Genomic DNA, 19,618 nt, shown 5'->3' with positions numbered 1-19,618 from the left:
TCCGGGGCATAAGGTGATGCACTTCCGGTGGTGTGGAGGGCGGGGACTGGGGACCTATTTAGGGTCATGGGACAGGGACCCCAGTCTCTTCTTCCTCCACGACGCCGGACCGGTTGCTGGCTCCCAGGAGCGTCTTCCCTCTTCACTCCATTGTTTAGTTTAACTTGCTCTCCTCGTGTGATTTGGAGGTCGGTGGTCTTTTGCTCCAGCACAGCTGAGTCCGGTCCTCGTGGGCGACGACGAGCGCGGGCAGGAAGACGCAGCGTCGGCTTTGGGAGGCATACATCTCGTCAGGTGAGGTGGGGGGCGCGCTTGGGGGGCCTGGGGGCAGCCGTGGAGAACATAAGGGGTGGAATTGTTGCGGACCCCTTGTCTGTCCGGATCGGGTAGTTTGCGGCTGCCGACATGGTCTGGGACTACCGGCCACCCCCCTCCTTACTTCACAAAATGCATTACTTAATTCAACAAGTCAAGACATGGGTCTTTGGAAGTCAGGGGGACAGGGCCCCCCTGGCCGTATTTATTAAAATATGAAATAAAATGAAAATTTTAATAAAATAAACATTTTGACAATTATTAAATGCACATTTCAGAACATTAGATTTAACATCCATTTTGACATTGTATGATGGGCTAACCTTAACAAATATCTAGTACAGCGTGTTTCCTAACCTAATCTAAACATCCTGAAAATTAAATGCATTCTAATAATTAAGTCGGACGGCAAGGTCGCTAACCGGTGTCAGATCCTTTACAGCTACGCTCTCACGTTCGAGATGGCGCATGCGCAACCCAGGGCACGTTTCACCCACGTGCGCTCTGAACTCCATTAAACCATAACAGGAGGGCCCACACTTGCGCACCTTGATGACGTCATAGTGTCTGTGAGGGGTGGCTACCAGCCTGAGGAAAGCGTGGACTCCCTCCCCCGCACCCTTCTAAGTAATGGATATCATATCCTGCCCCTGAAGTTCTGGGAGAGACCAATCCCTCCCGACGGGCGGCCCTTTCGTGAATGGGCCCGCCCCCCCCTAAGGACCTTAAAATGCTGCTCACCGATTATGACCTTACCGCCAAACCCACATAATAAATACGACATTGCTATCTAAGAGGGAAAAAAGGCCTAAGGAGAAAATTAGTTAAAACCACAGCAAAGCACAACACATCTACATATGTACATTTTCCTGTAAACGGGAAAAAAGCCTAAGGAAAGAATTAGTTAAAAAACCACAGCAAAGCACCAAGCATATACATATGCACATTTCACCTGTAACGGGGAAAAAAGGCCTAAGGCAGCAAGCATTCCTTTCCTATGATCCTGGACATCGCTAGACAGTATACCTACCATTGTCTTTACCCCAATTCCGCTAACCAAGGGGATGGTGGGTGGGGAAAATTAAACAGCCCCACGGTGGGGCGAGGAGCGAGCCTGGGCACAAAGAGGCTGCTACCCACGCTCCCCAGGCTCCTAACCCCCTCGAGGTCGCGGCCCCGCCCCCTCGGCCCGGAAGTGCACAACTACTTCCGGGGCGAGGGGGCGGGGGCAAGCCACCACGAAGGGAACGGGATATGGGAGGGGCCGGGCCCCGCCATGCCTGCGTGGGGGCCGATTGGCCCCCCCTTTTCTCATGGTCTGGGACTACCGGCCACCCCCCTCCTTACTTCACAAAATGCATTACTTAATTCAACAAGTCAAGACATGGGTCTTTGGAAGTCAGGGGGACAGGGCCCCCTTGGCCGTATTTATTAAAATATGAAATAAAATGAAAATTTTAATAAAATAAACATTTTGACAATTATTAAATGCACATTTCAGAACATTAGATTTAACATCCATTTTGACATTGTATGATGGGCTAACCTTAACAAATATCTAGTACAGCGTGTTTCCTAACCTAATCTAAACATCCTGAAAATTAAATGCATTCTAATAATTAAGTCGGACGGCAAGGTCGCTAACCGGTGTCAGATCCTTTACAGCTACGCTCTCACGTTCGAGATGGCGCATGCGCAACCCAGGGCACGTTTCACCCACGTGCGCTCTGAACTCCATTAAACCATAACAGGAGGGCCCACACTTGCGCACCTTGATGACGTCATAGTGTCTGTGAGGGGTGGCTACCAGCCTGAGGAAAGCGTGGACTCCCTCCCCCGCACCCTTCTAAGTAATGGATATCATATCCTGCCCCTGAAGTTCTGGGAGAGACCAATCCCTCCCGACGGGCGGCCCTTTCGTGAATGGGCCCGCCCCCCCCTAAGGACCTTAAAATGCTGCTCACCGATTATGACCTTACCGCCACAGGCCAGCATAGTTGACCGACTATCTGGCCCCCCCCCGCACCTACCTATAGAAAGGTCATAACCTACCTCCAAAGACCTCAACCCATGCCAGGATATACCTTATGAAAAGGGGCATTCCCCGCCTCTGTTAATGGACCCCGTCCCGCAGGTAGAAGTGCTCCCCCCAGATGCACCCACGAGGTATGGTCTGTAAGACCGGAGTTCTGAGTAACTTGTCCAGCTTGTTGTTGACCCTCTTTACCGAGTGATTCAACGCGCTAACTGAGTCCCCCCTTCTCTACTGCATTCTCAGTATCAGCTGTGACCATACAATCACGCTCCCCGGTAACCGCTTTGCCAGCCACCCTGCTGCTGATATGATCTCTAACCAATGCCAAGATATTCCTTATGCAAAGGGCATTTCCCGCCTCTGCTAAATGGACCCCGTCCCGCAGTTAGAAGTGCTCCCCCAGATGCACCCATGAGGTATGGTCTGTGAGACCGGAGTTCTGAATAACTTGTCCAGCTTGTTGCTGACCCTCTTTACTGAGTGATTCAACGCGCTGAGTCCCCCCCCTCTCCACTGCATTCTTGGTATCAGCTGTGACCATACAATCACGCTCCCCGGTAACCGCTTTGCCAGCCACCCTGCTGCTGATATAATCTCTTCCAGGAGGACCCTTCTAGCCAGACCTGCCAGATCATTCCCCCCCAGATGAAGGATCACCGCCGAAGGAGGTGCAGTATGTCTTCTTAGTAAATCCAACATATAATCCCTGAACTGACTGAGGCGAAGCCCCCCCCCCCTGCCGTGGAAGGAGACCGCGCACCCCCCACTCTCCGCCCTCCGTCTACCCGATCCTGCACGAAATAGGATTAGCGTGCTTTACTTATGAATGTCCTACTACCCATACTACCACTGTCTTCTTTACGTCCTCCTGGCAATTCCGTGATGCTGATGAGTTGATGTGATGATCCATGGGTAGTTTCCGTCCTGCGTCGCAGGCCCGAGGAACAAAACAATCAACCCTGTGCTGGCACCTCCTGCGTCCTTGCTCGCTCGGCCACCACACTTGCGTTGTTGCTTACCATCCTCTACCTGACGTACGCATCCCTTGGGCTGTCCACCTGTTGCCGCCGTTGTGGTGTGGAGCACTTCCCGGATGTCCACCATGGGCCCAGCCATACATAAATGGAAAAGATAAACACAAACCATAAGTGTTTCTGGCGATAACTGCCGTACACGTGCTTGTCTTACATTGCCATCACATGCTAAGTTTTAGATAAAATTAGCGCCCGATGCATACTCATTAACACTTCCATCTGTAAGTGTTCCGTGAGGGTGCCCGGTAATCTGACCTTCATGAAAGCCCAGACCTGTAGTCCACCGTAAATGCAATAGCCCATTAATGATTACTTCAGGACAATACACAGTGTGAAATGCCGTGCAATAGCGCTGTACGATGGGTAGGGTTCCTGGCTTCCTAACTACAGCTGCCCCACCAGTGTCTGCATTCATTGTCCTCAGAATGCTAAGCCCAAGCTGGCATTAACCCCGTATGTATTCCCTTCCTCACTCGCCACTAGCGAGTGGTCAGCATAGCATCAGCTTGTGTGACATGTAGCGCATTCAACTAAATGCTACCGTGGTGTGCCCATTAGTATAACCTTGCCTAAGAATAAACCTGTAGCCACAGTGAATGTCATAGCCCTTTCATGACTACTTACCAACGCTACCAAAGCGCACTACCAACAGTGGAGCCCAGGGGTTTAGACACCGATCTCCCACTGCCCAATTGATACTGCAACTGGGCGCCGGGATACCTTTGAAGGTACAATAAAGGGCCAGGGTGTATAAGAGTTCTAAAAAACTGAGGGTACTAGTGAGATCAAAGCTTAAATAAGTTTACTGCTAGAGTGATGTGTTTAGAACAAATACATATGTTTGTTATACCCCTGTTGTGGTTCTCTTTTCTATTACTCATTCATGAGATTATAGACTGGTAAAACAAGTTGCTCTACATTCCTTCAAGACTTAGCCTGACGGCTGCTCCCCACAGCTACCACTAGGATAGCTTTCTAATCTTCCTAATGGCCCCCCCTGTTCTAAAGGCTGCAAGCCTTGTCAGAATGCCAGCCGTGGTCCGTATACCACTTTCTTGCTATATGGTCCGGTACGCCCCTAGGGCACTACGTATACTGTGCTAAGTTACTGTGTGTTAAATAAGCTATACTGACTGTAATTCTTTGCCTCATAGCCTCCTAAAGGGACCAGAAGAAAGTGTTTAGAATAAATCCCTATATTTATATCCACCTGGTGTGGTACAACTTTAGTTTCCTCACTCGTGAGATTTTAGACAGGTAACACCAGCTGCTTTACCTCCCTACAAGCCTTAGCCTACAGGCTGCTCTCCACAGCTACCAGCAGGATAGCTTTCTAATAAGGGTGTCTTTAACCTACCATCAATCAGGGTCGCCTAGACTGGTGTAAATAAGCTTACTGACTGTAATTTTTTGCCTCTAGCCTCCTAAAGGGACTAGAGGGATGTGTTTAGAACAAATACATCTATTTATATACACCTGGTGTGGCTCTACTTTCTGTTCTTCACCCCTGCATTATAACAGGTAAAACGAGCTGCCTTATATAATTATTATAACGCAAATGTGGCACATTTCGTACCTGTAGCCTGACTACGTCAAAGCGCTTTGCATAGAAAACAGCGTTACATGGATAAAATTACAATTGAAAATGCAGTGTTTAAAAATGTCCCACTTTAAGCGCTGTGTAAAAGCAATCATTACAAACTTGGTCGTCCCACTTTAAGCACTGTGTAAAATTGGTCACTACAACCTTGGTTTTTCTCCCACAGATCGTGTGGTGGGGGCCTTCTCGTGTGTCCCCGGATGACACCCTTGTAAGTTGGGAGGTATGCTATTGCATGTTCAATGCTTGTTATATAAAAACGTGAGGCTAGGGAAGTTGCCGAACAGTGCCGTGTATTACTGCGCGATGCCCACCACCCACTTTCCAGTAAGCGCTTGGCGTCGTGCCACCTTGAATGAATTGGCTTGGACGGTGTCCTTCACCTGTGAGCGTTGCCCTGCAGGAGAGTTTATCTCCTATGGCCTCCCTTTTCTGCACACGCTGGGTGCCTTGTCTTACACCCAAGTCATTTTAAAACTGACAGCTGCAAACACGGTTTGTGTCCCTTAAGTAAAATGACTCGTTGAGAAAATTTTAAATAAATAAAATACACGCATATATTTTAAGGCAGTCTGAGATGCCCTTGCTTCAACTAATCTTAAACCTAGAAACACGTGAATTGATCCAAAAGGGGTAGCTACGCTCGCGTCTCAAGGGAGCAGAATGATCACCCTAGTCGGATTAATTTGTATTTCGTACAGAAACTGTTTAACTCATACGAACGTATAGGAACACCACTACCTATGTAATAGCCACATTAACAGTTTAGAGGAATTCTGACAACTTTTTATTTGGCGCCACTGCACCCTTCAACTCATGCCCTGTTGTCTGCAAGCTACCAGTACTCGTAACTGCCTGTTCAGTAGCAAAATATAGCAATATTAGGTGTTAAGCAGGGGTTCCTAGAACTTTGGGCCCCTGTGTCACTGCACCTGTTGCACCATTGAAAGCATGAAACTATTGCTAAAGCAACTGCATGTTAGTTTGCCTCTGCCTGACAGTTCAACCTATGGAAATGATGTTTGTGCGGCGCACCGGGCCCTTGCAGAGAATTCGGTTTTAAACAATTATATGTGCAGTGTTATGAGCCCCACATCCGGACTGGCATCATTAACACCAGGGACCTTTTCCAGAGTGACTAATATGTATTTATGCGTTTTTCTATAGCGCTGTTCTTCATCCACAGGTGTCAGAGCGCTTCACAACAGAACCAGTTACATTACACAAGGACTTCAGAGCACATGGAGTTATACAAGATGCCAACCTGATACACAAGTCTAAACACAAAAAGGGGAACGTTACAGAGGGGTAGCCACCCCCCTCTGGCCCCCTCCCCCACACGCCAGTGAGCCCCCCCAGTAATGTGTTCCCATGTGCAGTAATGTTTTCTCTTCCGTGTGCAGCGCCCATTACAACATTTTCCAGGGTTGCTCTGGGTGCCCAGCCCCGCCTGCGGTGGGGGCTGCTGTGAGAACGGCCTGACTCCTGGCTGGCGGTGGAAAGAACAATGTTTAAAAACGTCACACATAGCAATCTGAAACCCTGGCAGCAATGGCTTTAAATAGCGCGAACCGAATTACATTACATAAAGACACCTTCATTTTGGGAGATTAAGTAATTTTTTGCAATGACTCACAGGATGTTTAGCGTAGATACCGAGGCTCACACCCTCATCCCCGGTTCGTATAGCGTGAACATGAATCCTGAATCAGAGCGCCTTAAATAGCACCAGTTAAGGACTGTTCCGGCGCAATTACTTTCACAAGAGGCTATAAGGGAATGTATATAGGCTGAGGTCCGAGTAGAAAGCGGAGGGGGTTAACTGCGGCCTTAACCTAGCGCCTTTTAAGCCCTCATTCGGTCAGACACGTTTTGTACGAAAACGGAAGGAAAGCCACTTGAGAGATTACCGGCCCGAAGGCTTCAAAACCCGAAACACAAATATGCAAAAACGGGAAATCAATGCAAAGCAAACACCCGTACGGGTCTCTAGGCGCCGACGGGAAGATTAGGCCAGTTATCGCTCAGAATCACATGGTGCGGGGCAATCGGGGCAGTGAACACAAAAATGCTGGCTCGGTCATCACGAGCATTGCAAACCCAATCAAGCCAGTCAACCAACAGTGTACCCAACACGTGTTTGAAAGCCACATACGAACTTTATTAAACTGAGAGCCTTAGGCCTGGTACCTAGATAGACGACTGTTGTATGAGCGCCTGGTGCAGAATGCGTAATGGTGTTAAACAATGTGATTAGCAGGTATAAAGTACACTGGCGAGACACATTTGTGGCAGTAATTGAAAGACAATTCTCACTCCCATCTGAGCATTACCACCTAAGCATTATCTCTAAAAATGCTCAGCACATTAAGTGTACTCGGTAAAAACAGCACTCTTTAAATGTATCTGCACGACAAGGGCACCGGCACTGCAACAATCCCGCTCCATGCCCAAGAAGACAAACGGGGCCTCGGAATAACATTTTCCCAACAGCACACATTAAGCAACTTAACTTTGACTTGGCCAAGTCGCTCCTTTATCTTCAAGTGCGGCTCCCCCAATGACGACGCTGCTCCATCATCTTGGACCGGAGCAGCGTTGCTGAAAGGCTGTCCACCATGCCTCGGGGCCTTCGGATGGAATCCTCCCCTGTTTCGCCATTGTCCGCTCCTTCCCGAGACCACGATCCTCCTCGATTCTGCTTGCTCCCCAGGTACGAAAACGCGGACCTGCAGAGGGAACAAAGAGGAAAAAACATTACGGGCCGTTGTGGGCCCAACAGCTCGCCCGATCTCCGTTCACGGCAGATTCTCCCGGCTCCGCCATGAAACAACGCTCCTCGATACCTGGAACTCCAGAAATCACTGAAAGAAAAACAGGAGAAAATTAAACAGCCCCACGGTGGGGCGAGGAGCGAGCCTGGGCACAAAGAGGCCGCTACCCACGCTCCCCAGGCTCTTAACCCCCTCGAGGTCGCGGCCCCGCCCCCTCGGCCCGGAAGTGCACAACTACTTCCGGGGCGAGGGGTCGGGGGCAAGCCACCACGAAGGGAACGGGATATGGGAGGGGCCGGGCCCCGCCATGCCTGCGTGGGGGCGGATTGGCCCCCCCTTTTCTCGCGACCCCCTGGGCATGCTGTTCTCCTCTCCTGTCGACGGGGGCCAGGTATAGTGAGAAACCGTAGCAGGGGGGAAAGCAGTGGCGCTTGATGCGGAGTTCCATGTATAGGCTGTAGCAGTTATGCTCCTTTTCATTTAAATGGGTGACTAGCTGATAGTATGTCACGATAACCAAATATGCCTTTTTAGGTTTCGCTGGGGAACGGAGCCGTTAGGCTCCGCCTCCAGAGAAATCTCTTGATTGCAGTAGTGACTCTGGAACACGCCCCTCTGCTTCATTGGCTAGCTCCATAAATGGAGGCTAGCCATTGGAACAGAGAGGCGTCCGTCATGGCAGGAGGAGACTCGGGGGCGTTCCCGAGATTCTTTGGCTTTTGGCTACGTCATGATACGTCAGCCAAAAGCCGGGAACGCCCCCGAGTCTCCTCCGGCCGGGCCGTGCTTGCTGCTGTCCTGGGCATCGTGAGTGTTTTTCCCCGGCACGTTCTCCTGCCGTTCGTGTTCTCTCCCGCCCCCCTCACGCCCCCTGTGTCCTCTCCCGCCCCCTCCCGCCGTCCGCCACTGCTTTAATGTTATTTTGTCATCATGGCGCCAGCTTCGGTGCCCACCCGGCATTTGCCCGATAAAATCAGTCCCCGCCTGCCTGCCTAAGGAGAAGGGCCGCTGCGCTGCCCGCAGCGACCCGGAAGTGGTTGGCCGGAAGTGCCCGCCCCCGCAGCCCGGGGGGAAGAACCGCCGTCCGCCACTGCTTTAATGTTATTTTGTCATCATGGCGCCAGCTTCGGTGCCCACCCGGCATTTGCCCGATAAAATCAGCCCCCGCCTGCCTGCCTAAGGAGAAGGGCCGCTGCGCTGCCCGCAGCGACCCGGAAGTGGTTGGCCGGAAGTGCCCGCCCCCGCAGCCCGGGGGGAAGAAAGAAGAAGCCTGGAGGCCGGTTTGCAGGGCTCCCGTGATGCGAGGGAGCCCTGCTGCATCTAGGAGAGCCCAGGAGGAGAGGAACCCCGCCCGCGGCCCCAAAACGACCGCCGGAGGAGTGCTGCAGGGAGCAAGGCTCCCGTGTGAGGAGGTTAGCCCCGCCCGCCAGAAGACAGCCGGTGAGTGCGGGTGCTTTCAAAGAGGGGGGGGGGGCTGTACTTGTAAATGCTTGTTTATTCCTGCCCCCAAATCCACCCACTTGCCCTCCCCACATCCGCCGTTCGATAGCAGCCGCCACTATCAGTACCCTATACACATATCAGGCTACGAGTAAAGAATCATTATGTTCGTTTTGTATTTAGAGCATCCTTCAAAGACAGCGGACTTTAAAAATCTTGTGCAGTATCAGAACACATGTTGAATCAGTGCAGACAGGTAACTAGTCCCGCGTGGGAAGATGGGTTCCTTGACTTAAACGTATTCCTCTGTGATGCAACCACAGGAACATGCTCTTTAATTGGGTGAAATAATACAGAGTTTGAGCCCCTGCTGCACCCTGTGTGTTTGGGACTGACAGATGTATGGACCCATCAAGGGGAAGAAGAGATATTCACAATAAACCAGTCCACATTCTACCCTGTCCTGCTGACGTGCATAGCTAACCACGGCGACTGCCATTGATTGCGACACAGATGTGCACGTCTAAGTAAACTGTGGTGTCTCACTGGCCCTTGGCATTGTCTGCTTTCTCAACACTGGAATGCACAGGTGTGCATGTAACAAAAGGTACATTTGACACGTGCTGGATGTATCCAGTGAGCGCATAGACTTATTTTGTTTCTTTCTGTTTATTGCGCATTTTCTAGTATTTTTCTTGCATTTGTTTTACGAAGCCTTGGAGTTGTCACTGGTGTACTGTGGACGATGTTAAATGATATCATTTTTGTTTCTATTTCACTGTTGGTTAAATTTCTTTTTGTGTAATTAATATTTGTAAGCGAAGGAGGCAATAGACCATGCAGAATATTGTACCTCTACCTTTAAAAAAAATGTTTCATGCTGCCTGGTGAAGAGATACAGTGGAAGATATGGAAGAATGTATTTGTGCACTATGCGCCTGTGTGTGGTACTGCTCTTTCTGTAGTGGAGCCCGCGCACACAGGCCTTCTTTGTGCCTCTCGTAAAATAGCATGATGCAAAAATGCCCAACCTGGGTCCCCACGGTTACAGAGACTCATTGTTCCGAGCAGTGAGCATGGACGCCAGCCAGAGGCGGGAAGCTGAGCTTTCGCACACAATACCTGTTCAGTCTGCTCCATGAATCCTGTCTGTGGATTGTTGTTTCCATGGATGTGGGGAACAGGTAATGGCGGGAGTGTTTAACCATTGTGTTTCCAAGGCCTCCACCACCGCTAAAGGCACAGTCTGCACAAAGCATGTTAAAGCACCACAACCATATTCCAGTTCCTGCAAGGAAGATGACAAACGAGGGTGATTCTGGCAGGGGCATCCACTGTGGACCACCACCCACGAGCACGACACATCTCCAAAACACATGTCACAGTGCAGTACATGGTATAGGCCAATTATACTACAGTACCTGCTTCAGTGCACACTTGCACTGAGAGCAACTGCTGTGCTGTGACAGCTGTGTGGGCGGATGGCTGTGAGAGCTGTGTGGGCTGTGAGAGCTGTGTGGGCTGTGTGGGCTGTGTGGGCTGTGAGAGCTGTGTGGGCTGTGTGGGCTGTGTGGCTGTGTGGGCTGTGAGGCTGTGTGGGCTGTGTGGGCTGTGAGGGCTGTGAGAGCTGTGTGGGCTGTGTGGGCTGTGTGGGCTGTGAGAACTGTGTGGGCTGAGAGGGCTGTGTGGGCTGAGAGAGCTGTGTGGGCTGTGTGGGCTGTGAGAGCTGTTGGCAATGTAAATAACAATGCCATTTATTTATAAGTTAAAAAAAAAAAAAAAAAATGTCATGAGCAATGCCAATAACTCTAACTTTTCCAAAGGCGAAACCATTGCATTGTAAATGCTTGTTAAAGTTGGTTTAGCGAGGATCAGGCGTCAGTGGTCCAGAAGCCTTTCACGGAGAATAAACTTTGTCGGAATGTGCTTCCACATTTCCGTATCGTTACAGGAAAGGGTGGCGCAAAGCTGCTACAAAAATGGTGCTTGATGCCAGGTGTGACGGTTCACAAGGGTGTAGGCTTCAGGTTCCTTTCCAAGGAGTGTCAACACAAGAACGGGACACTGCATTTCTGCCACTCTTGCAAGTATGAACTTCTGAGCTGGCGAAAGCGTTAAACAGTGTCGCCATTGGGTCTTGCTTGGAGGGGTGTCTGGCCTAGATAGTTCTTTAAAATGTGGCTTCAAGTTAGTCTGATGTTTAGCGTTAGTAGATGTTTCAAGCGCTCTAATTTAAGGGTTTACCAGTCTGAGTATCATCGATGCTCGCGCTTGGCAATTTCTGAAAGTCATCGCCGTTCCCAGCAGTACTTTCACTGGCGGGTTTTCCTTTCATCTCGTAAAGGGTCCTAAAAAGTTATTTCACAAATGTTTCGTTACCAACAAAGTTGTCCGTGGATGAAATGCGTGGCTTACAATATTCATGGATAGTTCCTGAAATAATGATATAAAAAAGGCGGGCTTTATTTTGTGCTGGAAGATAATCTCATAAATACAGAATGTATAATGTGTATTAAGATAGAAATGTTCTTTTCTTTTTGCGCTTTTTATTCTGTTAGTTCTTATGCCCCACTTCTGAGTTAATTATGGTGATGCAGAGCAAGATATCTTCTTTCAGTAAAACCGAAAGCCAGTTTGGCTCTTCATATGAGGGAATGTCTCACCTGTAGGGCCCAGGATGCATTGGCAGTTTACAGGGAACACACTCTATCTGGGTCCTTTCGGGTAACTATAGAGCACCGGAACCCATATTGGGAGCTTTGTGGCGCATAAGTCTTCTTCAAAACCACCTTAGAATTTTGACTTGCAAATGCAGCGCTTTCATTGATGTGCACTTCAAAGCAGGCCTCTCACCTGCTGCTGAGTCGTGCAGAAGATCTGGTGGTATTTGCATGAGCTTGCAATTCACAGTAAAGTATAGATAAAAAGTCAATGTCGAGTTACATTATCTTGTTCTTCCACGTAGAGAGGAATATTATAAACGTCTAATTGTAAAGTCTTCTAATTTACCCTAATGGTCTGTCTTCATAAGATTTTGTTATTCGACATTTGTGTTTGTTCTTGAAGGATAAACCAAGGTCGTTAGTTTAATTTACTTTTTCTCAGTGTACATAGCTATCACATTAATCGCACGGCTGTATACAGGGTATCTTAACTTGCCACCATTTGCCGTACACTTGCAGGAGCAACAGCCCCCCCGTGCTTTCTACTCGGTTTAGATGCTCCATTTCCTTAATGTCCGAAGTCGGGATACCACACATCCATTCAAGGTTGGTCTATTGTAAGTTGCACCTGTGGTTACTCGTACATAGGGACAGGACAAACTTCCAAAGTATCCATATGTCTGCAGGTCAAGGTGAAGCATCTTCCGGTCAGGGGCCTTGTATGTGTTGTCACGGGAGCATGCTTCAGGGTGGGGGTTTCATAGGAATTGAAGCCCAGCGGTACCTTGCCTGCTAAGAGTTGGCGCCGAAAAATGTACCGGTAAAGGGGGGAAGGGTGACGAAGATGTCAGGGGGACGCCGCGCTTCCAATCAATCCGGCTTGTCCAGGGCAGGCGGCCTACTCTGCAGTGGTCGGGCGCCAGTTGCTCACCAAGAGAGGTACAGTGAAAGTGATATGGTAGCGAGCCCTTAGAGTCAGGGGACAACAAGCTTACGGCCCTATGGGTTTTTTTTTTGGCTCAATCAGTGGTCGTCATGTACATGTAGTTATGGCCTTGGTCCGAATCTAATTGTCCAGACCTTAGCAATAAGCGTACTTTAGGAAGTAGAGTTCAGGCCTGCGGCTCTGTGTCCTGACCTACAGAGTAAGTGTGCAGCGTGTGGATACCGAGCAGTGGTTCAGTGCGTAGTTGGCTGTAAGTTTCGCAGGTGGCAATGTTTGGCCTGGTTTGTGGGATCGCATCGAATGCCGGAGAGGCAATAACACCTTAAATCGCAGGATGCTCAAAGATTGGCCAACTTGTACCTTAACGATTGAGTTAATAAGCGAATGAATCATGGGCTCAGAACAGGAAATTGACAGTGGGCACATGCTCCGACATTGGATGGTTGTCTGGTGGGTAGTGCTTGTTTAACCAGAGTTTGGAGGTCGTAAACAGCTAAGGTGCACATAGGGTGCCTGCCCCATTTAAGCCGGGTTAAATGTTCTTTGAAGGAACCAATATCTGCCCTTAGATGGGTTTTCGGTACCGTAAGGAGCACTAGGGGCTCGGTCATGTGACCCCCGCACCCATGGTAAAGCCATACTGTAAGTTCAAAACTTTAGCATGTAGCGCAATAGGTGCAGGAAGTGGGGTGGGGTATGGAATAGAGGAGGAGTGGTGCGGAGGCAATTCCGGTGCCACACACCGATGGGAGCGGATGATCCGCAAAAACTGGTGAGACCCCAGAGTTCGTGCCGGAGGGTTCATTTGGTTAATGGCCGGGCAGACCTGGAATCCTGAAATCAGGTGGTGGGAGCATTGAACAGTTTTGTCGGACTGCCAGGGGGTCCTGGCTGGCTGGTACCCATGGCGGAGACAATCGGCCTGAGCAGGACGGCATGGTGGGTCAGAGTACAACCTAGCAGGGGGAGGGATTAGTGGACACGCAGCTGGCAGCTTTATGAGGACACAATGGGGAGGGAACAAGACAGCCCTGGCCCGAGATGGGGGAAATCGCAGAGTATAGAGGATCATAAGGGTTCGATGCAATACGGAATTGGGAATGCCATCGGTAATTGAGAAAAATTTAGACTTACACCCGGGAGATTCGTTTACGTAAACAATTTATGGGGTGGGGAAATATCCAAAGCTAGAAAAACTTAGTGACCTTTTGCTCCGTTACAGTGGGCGCCCGGGCCAAACATTTCAGTGACATTGTCAGCATGTTAAGCCTGATGTGCCCGCAGTGCGATTCTTTGCGACACTGGCAGGAGAGCTTGTCCCGGGGGCGTCCTTGTGGTCAGATCAGCATGGCAGGGTGGCCCAAGCTGGATGAGCCGTGGCGGGAATGACTAGATCCCTTAGATGTTCTACCCTTGCCCTACATCCCTGAGGTCCTTCCTACAAGTGCAGCACAGTGTATAAGGGCACACTAGAATGGGACGGCCGCCTCACGATCCTTTAATTTTGGAGCTGTCCATCTCGGGGTTATCACAGGGCATCCAGATCCGATCAGGCGGGGGGGGGGTGGACATCCAGGGCTACGATACAAAGTGAACTCCGGGGGACTTGAAGGGGACCCTGAAGAAATCAAAGGCAGGGATAGGGGGCTAGAATACGGCGGGGTCCTGCTTGGCTAGAGGCCCGAAAGCGGTCATACTTGGCCAGGCGCCTGGGTTTTACTTCAAGCTTGGCGACAGCTTGGTACAGTACCAAGGTAGATGTTTTGGGGTGAGCATTAACAGGACTGGGACTAGGTGCGTTAAGATATTCGTCCCACTTGGTCAGGGCAGGTGCGACGACGCTAGCTGCAGAAGCAGGCTTACCAAACAGCACCATGGAAAGGCCGGGGCGATGGTTGTCCGAGGGTTATGAGAGACACATTCGGCCGGAGTCTTTGGGACTAGAATGCTGATGATTTGCCAACAACCGTGCTTGACTTTTCTATTTCTCTCCTCTTCAGTAGTATGCCCGCAATGGTGGTATGGGTACTGGGGCACTCGTTCATGCGTCACGCTACGAGGTGACTATGGCAGCGACGAGTGATGAAGCCTGGAGGCCCGAAGGGGACAGACTTCCTATGGCGAGGTGGGCAAGACACTGGAATGTGTCGGTATGGGGAATTGGCCAGGTTGAGCTCAGTGAAGGGCCGCTCTTGGCACATTCCACCCGAAAGGTCTTCAGGTGAGGTGATGTATCACGAGGATGGAGTGCAGCTATCGAACACAGTGATGCGGCCCAAGGGAGAATGGGCCAGGTTGTGCTCAGTGAAGGGCCGCTGGTTCCTTATTCCACACTGAAGGGTTTCCGGTGAGGTGAGCGTTAACAGGGACGGAGTACAGTTATCTGACATTGGTACAGATGCCTAGATTGGGCAATTGGGGTCTTTCATTCAGAGCGCAGTTGGGGAAGGTGACGGACCTGGGGGCCCTGGTCACCTGTGTGGCGGTAGAAAGACCTTGGAACAGTAAAATTGACCGACGGAATGGACGGTAGTCCGCCTTGCGTACTCCCTAGGCCAGCACGGAGGGGGGGAGAGACGGTAAGCTCTCCGCTGTAAAATATGACCCTGGCTGGGGAGGCTAGGGCGACAGGTTACGAGCCTCCTGGGTCCCTGGTCAGCCTGGTGGTCGGAGGGTGGGCCCCTGGAGAGGGCGGACACGGATCAGAGGTTTGGGGGCCCACTCCTCATGGGGCGCAGGTGGGTTGCACCTTGCGTGGATGTTCTGCATGGAAGATGCAAGATGGAAGGCCCCTTAGTGCTGGAGGACTAGAGTCTCGACGAAGAAGATTTGGAAAGTCAATAATAAAATTGTGTTGATAACTGTAAATAATGAATTTGAAATGCCTTGTCATGTTTATGAAATGTCAAATATTAAACATGGCCGTTTTTACACCCACAAAAATCTCTGTTGATGATTTAATGTGGGTTGTCAAATTATCAGGAGGGAGCGGGGAGCATGCTGGGGGATCCAGGTCCTAAGGAGTGACTGCAGGGTGAGTGAGGTGATCATATGAATTTGGGTTTGGCTGTAAGTGCAGAGTGGGACGAATTAATGCATGGTTAGTGATGGCCTTGTTTGAGTGAGCTACAGATTGAGCAGTGAGGGATGGACAGGTGCGTGAAGTGTCACATGAGTGCAGGGTGAGTAGTGTGCTTGTGTGACTGCAGGGTGAGGTACAGGGTGAACAATGCAAGCACATTGTTAGTGCAGAGTGATCAATGTGAGTGCAGGGTGAGCGGGTGAATGTTGTGAGTGCATGGTGATCAGTGTGAGTGCGTTGTGATCACTGTGAGTGCAGGGTGAGCGGGTGAATTGTGAGTACATGGTGATCAGTGTGAGTGCATGGTGATCAGTGTGAGTGCATGGTGATCAGTGTGAGTGCAGGGTGAGCGGGTGAATGGTGTGAGTGCATGGAGATCAGTGTGAGTGCATGGTGATCAGTGTGGCGTAAGGTATTTATCCTGGGCTTGCTTGATCATGATAAGAGGGTTTGGACATCCATTGAATTAGGTTTAATGGGGTAATATGATACACATGATTTACAGTAATGGTGTAGGGTGAGTTGCACACTTCTCTAGATACTTCAACCCATGTATTTCTGGACAATGTGTCATGTCTTTGTATACTCTTATTCAGAATTAAAACTACAAAGGTGGCTTAATATTAACTCCAGGGAACCACAATGTCACCAAACAGCAGCAAATATGCAAGACAAGACCGGATTTGCAAATGATTGATAAACGAGGCCATGTATGTGTAGATTGTCATTATCACTCTTTCAAAGATAACATTACATTGAAACGTGCCATTTCCTTTAAGATAGATCCCACACACTTCTTAGTTTTTTTCTTCACTTTCTATGATATTTGAAAATAGTTTATGGTTCTGTCAGTACTGTGTATATGTGGGTGTCGTATGTCAGATAGGTTGTGAAACCTTCGCTATAGAGGACTGCATTGTACCTGCTCTGTGCTACTAATATTGTACACAATCTGTGCACCACTGCTCTGTAAGATCTTTATGTGAGTCGAGGGAAGCTTGTTCTGCAAATGGTTAAAAAATAAAACGAAAGAATCAGGATAGTCTATAATGTCTGACATGTTTACTGCAAAACAGCCTATATGCAAGAAAAATAATACAAGGCAATTGCTGTTTCAGTGGACCAGAGCTTTCGCTGTAAATCAGTTGGTGCATATAACTCTAAAAGCCATACATTTGTTAGGGATGACACACATTATTAATTGCATGCAGATCCTGCACAATCCTGTACATGTTGATCTTACCTGCTTTTTTAATGGTGAAATCGGTGGTATACCGCCTGCCAACAATATACACCACAACATCTTGTGTAAGTAAAAAAAAGTCTATTACAGGGTGAATTCCTGCCCCGACGTCTGGTTTGAGTGAATACTGAGATGTTCTACATGCGCAAAATCCTAATGGATGCAGTTACATGGTAGGAAGAACAACTGGGCCAGTTTGTACAGTTTGTGCAGTTTTATTCGGTTCGGTTTTTTAAAACTCCTACACCCTATCATTTATTTTACTTGCTCAGAGCATCTTATAAAAACATTATTATAAAGTTAAAAGCCTTCATTCATTATAGTGCCGACACCGTCACCCGCTCCTCCCAACACTTCAAACATTTCACCCCCCATAAATGATACACCAGACACTCTGTTTATGGGGAAAGAACTGTTGCAGGTTTATTATCATACAAACATGGTATGACATTAGTGGGTCATCTTACGGGCGATCCAGTGCAAGCAGCCCCTCGCTGCCCCGCCCACCTGTAGAGCCAGTCAGCACAGTGGGACAACGCCCGGACAGTGCCGCACCTTGTAGATCCTCATCTTGGACTCCCACCCCTTTGAGGGCGGAGCGGCATGGCACACCCCCGGTTGGTTCAGGCCCCCCAACCGCCCGAAGGACTAACGGGGCGCCGTTGTGGTTTCCGGAACCTCCTGCGGCTCACGGTCTTAGGCTCGGGCACCCTTACTGTGCCGGGCAGAGGTACCCTTACTGTACCCGTCTGCCGCAGAGGTACCCTTACTGTACCGGCTGCCTCCAGATCGCCCTGTAACTCCGCCACAGCTCTGGAGGAGGCTACCGTCGATAACAGAGCCCCCCACCTCTGTGCTCCCTACTTGCTTCCCACAGCTTCAAGGGCAATATGCATGTACGGGAGAAACGTATCCATCCCGACTTTGCCACCTTGACCAGACAACTTCATAGTTACGTTCCTTTTATCCCTGGCGCCCGCAACGGGGGCCCATCAGGTAAGCAGGAATAGTGCAAGGTGTCCCCTAAGACATTGCATATGTCATGAAGTGCCAACCTGCCGATGGGTACACCCTGTTAACCACTTATGACCCCAGTACTTCTACCAGTAATGGTGCCGGGCTACAAACTTCAGGGGGGGGCTTGTCCAACCCTAGCCCATTCATGGTGGCTTCGCTGGGGACCCCCTTTACAGGCTCCAGCTAGTGTGGGCAGCTGTCCGTGACCTGTGGAGCGCCACAATGACCATCTCCTCCATGGGAACTATCCTGCCATTCCTGCTCTGGCGCAGGTATCCTTATTTGACTAGGTTTATTTTTCGGGCCAAGGGCATGGGCCTCCCTTTATCATATGCTTGCCCCTAATGTATTCGCCTTAGTCGTGCAACCCATCACGTGCCCAGCCAACTCTCGATCATTTGTTGGATCCCATGTGGCCTTCTGACACGCACCCTGTCCTGATGTAATCCCAGTTGGCAACTGGTAACACTGTTACTAACTTGTTGAGCCCTTCAGAGCAGTGAGTAGTCAAGTTATGTTGACCCCACGCCTCCCTCAGTGGTTGCACCCCATTCAGTTAGCTGTGGCAGCTACCCCCACTGCCTAGATCCTAGCTCTGGCGCAGGCGCTATTGACGGTCTCCGATGGGCTAGAGCCTCCTTCTCTTGGTGCCTGCTTCCAACCTGCAGTAGTCACCTTTAGCTGTGCTAAGCCCCTCCTGAAATCTCCTGCCCGTGTGTGCTGCCCAAGCTATCTACCATGGTGTCCTGTCCTGGACCTAGGCTGACCTCCCTATGCACGGCACTGGTTTCCCCCAGCCTGCGCTTAGCTGCTTGGGCCTCCTTTAGCCCTCACCTTACCAGTAAACCGTGCAGGGTACTTACTACCACCTGTTCTCCCATCTTATGACCTGACTCACCCCTACTTCACTCTGCCTCAGGGCGCACACTTACTGGTGTCCCTAGCCCAGGGCCCTCCACTGCCTGTGAACCCTGCTGAGTTACCATAGGGCTGGGGATGAATCTTCCTTGTTGATTACTAAACCGTGAGGCTGAGGGAGGCTCATTACTGTAATTACTCCCATCCCACCCGCAAGGGACTCTAAAAGACCATTGTTTGGGGCGGTCTTTGTGGGATCATCCAGCTCTTAGATTGTGTATGTGTGGGCCAGCCATATATGCAACATTCCGGGTGGACGTCTACCCTTGTGGTTACTCCTCCCGTTACCTATGGGCAGATTTTCCAGCAGCTGGCAGGAGCACTCAGGCGCACTGGGGGGGCAAAACCCTAGTAGTTAGTGCCAACGCCAAGCTATGCCTGGTTCCTCTCCCCTACGGGCAGTCAGGACCTGTTTGCCCCCCTTAAGCCCCTACCAGACACCGCATTTAGGCTCCCAGCACGGGCCCGCCCTGGTCCTTCTGCTTGCGTTACCACCTGACCTACTCAGATTCTACCAGGTTGGAACGTCACACTACTGCCCAGGGGCTACC

Source organism: Lissotriton vulgaris, chromosome 3_1 (assembly GCF_964263255.1).
Source record: "Lissotriton vulgaris chromosome 3_1, aLisVul1.2, whole genome shotgun sequence".
Lineage (NCBI taxonomy): Eukaryota > Metazoa > Chordata > Amphibia > Caudata > Salamandridae > Lissotriton > Lissotriton vulgaris.
Note: the sequence above shows the minus strand (reverse complement) of the source record.